We start from the raw sequence: 3,221 nt of genomic DNA, 5'->3' as shown, positions 1-3,221 counted from the left end.
CTTACTTACCGAGAAGCACATTTGGAAGTTTGATTTTCTGAAAAGATGTGATTTTGCATAATTTCTATACAAAGAAGTGCACCATAAATCACTAATCGCCTTCAACATTCACGTGATTATAATTTTTTTCTTTTGTATAGAAGAAACCTGACCAAAGTTGGTGCAGTGGTTGCGGAGAAAATATTCACCGATGATTACGATTCTCACCAGTGCGAAATGTGAGCAGAGCTCTATAGGTGTTTTCAATTGGCGAAAGAGCGAGCCAAAAATATCAGAGTCATGTACGCATGTACTATAACAGGTTATACCTTAATTTACACACATAGTGTTCCCTGAAAACACACTCGTATCGCAGTCATTCATGATCGTAACGGAAGTCTTGTGGTGAGGGTAATGGACGGATGTGTGTTCGGCTTCGACTCTTAGCTTCTGCTTCGGCGGCGCGCACCTCTGAATTCTGGCGTCGGAGGCACTGAGCCTTTGGTCGAGTGGTTCGTTCTGCAGCAGCGGCAGAGAACGCATTTCCAATGCTTGCGTCGCTCATTGCTCAGGAAGAAAGCGTAAACACGGGAATCCGTGGCTGGGGCGGAGTGGATTCTCAAGCGGCGGCGGCACAGGCGAAATAGCGCATGTGCAGAGGGATCAAAGTCCACGCGAGGCCTTTGTTTCCATATATGGTATCGGTCAACGCGCTCGACGCATGCCTCTGTAATATCGTCATCGGTTACCAGGTGACGCCGCATGGTACTATGGAGCCATCTCATTGCGGGTCGCCTGTGTGGAGCAGGTCTTACGCGGTACTCCGCTCTCTTCCTCGCCCTTTAACCATACTTTCCTCCTCCGCTTTGCTAATGCTTCCGCTGTACCCTCTTCCTAGGTTTATTCCTCGCGCTCTCTTCGCTATTGCCGTCTTTCTTACTCGCTGCGATGGTAATCATCGGTGGATTCTTCTGGAGTGCAGCTGTGGAGAGTGCCGGCGTCGTTGTCTGCGTAACTGGAAGAACGAGCGCAGAGAAAGATGAAAGAGCGAAGTCGGGGGGGAAGATGATAGACGGGATGAGCGAACGGCGGGGTCCAATTAAATCGGTCCCTTCACTGACGTGCACGCGGGAAACTGCTGTCATGCGGACCTGCCCGACTGCTCGGTGCGCACACGTATCTGGCCTCAGAATAGTTCGGAGACGATAGTTCGTTCCGAACCCTCATCTCCTCGCGTCAGCTCTCGCTCGCGCTTGTTTCGTTTGATTGGCATGGATTCGTTCCTGCTTGTTTTGATTCTGGTGGCTTGCGGTTGTGGAAAGCACGCGCCACCAGGGATTACATTGGAACCATCGACGAGTCATGTATAAGAGCCGACGCGCTTGTCCGTCAGGTCAGACTGTCGGCGATTGCAGACTTGGCGATTTGCGCATATCAAGGTCTTTATCACAAGAAACCGCGAAATCAAAACACGTATATAGTTGTGTTCAAATTTCGAACAAGGGAGCAGCATCTTGATCGTGGGCGAATTATTAGTAACTCCACGCCGCCCAGCGACGCAGATCTCGCGAATGTACGCACGCGAGAGCCATGTGGTGGTGCCGCAGGGAGTACGGCGAAACTCGTCATTCGCTGCGACTGGCTGCGTGGGATCGAGCGTTCTGCATTATTTTTTAATCCGCGATTGCTCACTTACGCTACTGCTTAGGCCGACGCTCAACGCAGGAACGGGTGCCTGAGGAGCTGCGCTCTAAAATAAGTTCTTCTTTGCAATATATTTACATAGGATCTCTCAATCCAATGCGTTCTCAAGTCTACGCACCTTTTCAACGTGAGAACTCTGGGCTTCGTGATAATTCTATCAGGGCTGTGCTAATTGCGCATGAACACTCGTGAAAAAGCATTAAAGACTTTACTTCGCGTGCCATCATACTTCCGCGCCACATTCAAGAAAGGATGTTCCGGTGTCCTCTATGAAACGTTTGTAATTGACAAAATAGCTCTAACTACGCCAAGTTTCTCTGGTACTGTTCAGATATTAAAAAAAATGAAGATGCATGTACAAACCAACGATTCGATGGAAGAAAGGACGCAGCATCAATGGCGAGAACGTTGCATATGGAGTGAATTGAGAAAATTGGAAGCACAAACAGAATTATCGCTCATGCTCGAGAGAGGCCGGGAAAGTTTTCCGATCAGAAGGACGAGATGGCATCACACGCACTGTCATGTGAAGTTACATTCACTTAATCGGTTGGCGGTGTGCAGTATGGGCACTATAGTTGTACTTGTACCTAGACCTTTAGATGGAATAGCGCGATCTCAACGATATCTCGAAATATTACAATCATAGATGGCCACTTGTAATTTACAGACGTAGAACTTCCAGCAACACACTGTCTATGGAGCCACTTCTACAGTGGAGCTGTAACAAACACAATCTCGAAAAGCCTCCATCCATGATCTGCATAAAGTTGAAATGGTCATCAGCATGTTTACTTTGTATTTAGGAGAACGACAAAATTGAAATGCGAGATTCACCATTTATAAACGTTCTTTATATCCTTTAACATAATGTCGGAAAATAATGTGAAACAAATTCTAGCAGAAAACATCTTACGGTGCATAATAAGCAGAAGGACTTGCTGTAGGGCTAGTTGGTGTCTGCTTAACAACATAATTGAGCGCGGAGGTAGAATTACAAAGAAGGCACACTGACACACGTCAGAGACACCATTGATGAAATATGACGATGAATAACGATCAGTAACGATGCATATTCAACTGTGGCGGTGAGTTTTGCAGTAATGTCGCAACCCAGCGTATTGCCACTATCTGAACACCACGCCCGCTAAGCCACCGCTGCAAGTTAATGCAGATAATGGCAAGCATCATGCTCTAGAACTGGCATTCGCAGGCTATTACCGCCAAACGTATTGTGACAACCATCTTCAGCTATCTGTTTCACAGCGCGTAGGGAGGAGTGCCGTTGGTATCGCACGGCACGCTTTGAGTTGGTGATAATACAAACGCGCCATCGTTCCCTGCTGCTGGCAGTGCGATGTGAGCGTCACCTTTTGCTTCGGCGGCATCCGGCATCGCCCACCAGCTCGATTTTACTTTAGTTTCCCGTCGCCGTCTCAAAGCTCTGCGCAATAGAAAGACAACGACACACATCTCGGGCTACCGAAGCCCCAACAGGTCGACGCTCGACCTTGTTTCGTGCCTCGCACGCAACGATT

The sequence above is a fragment of the Dermacentor variabilis genome, chromosome 9, assembly GCF_050947875.1.
Source record: "Dermacentor variabilis isolate Ectoservices chromosome 9, ASM5094787v1, whole genome shotgun sequence".
NCBI classification, from domain to species: domain Eukaryota; kingdom Metazoa; phylum Arthropoda; class Arachnida; order Ixodida; family Ixodidae; genus Dermacentor; species Dermacentor variabilis.
Note: the sequence above shows the minus strand (reverse complement) of the source record.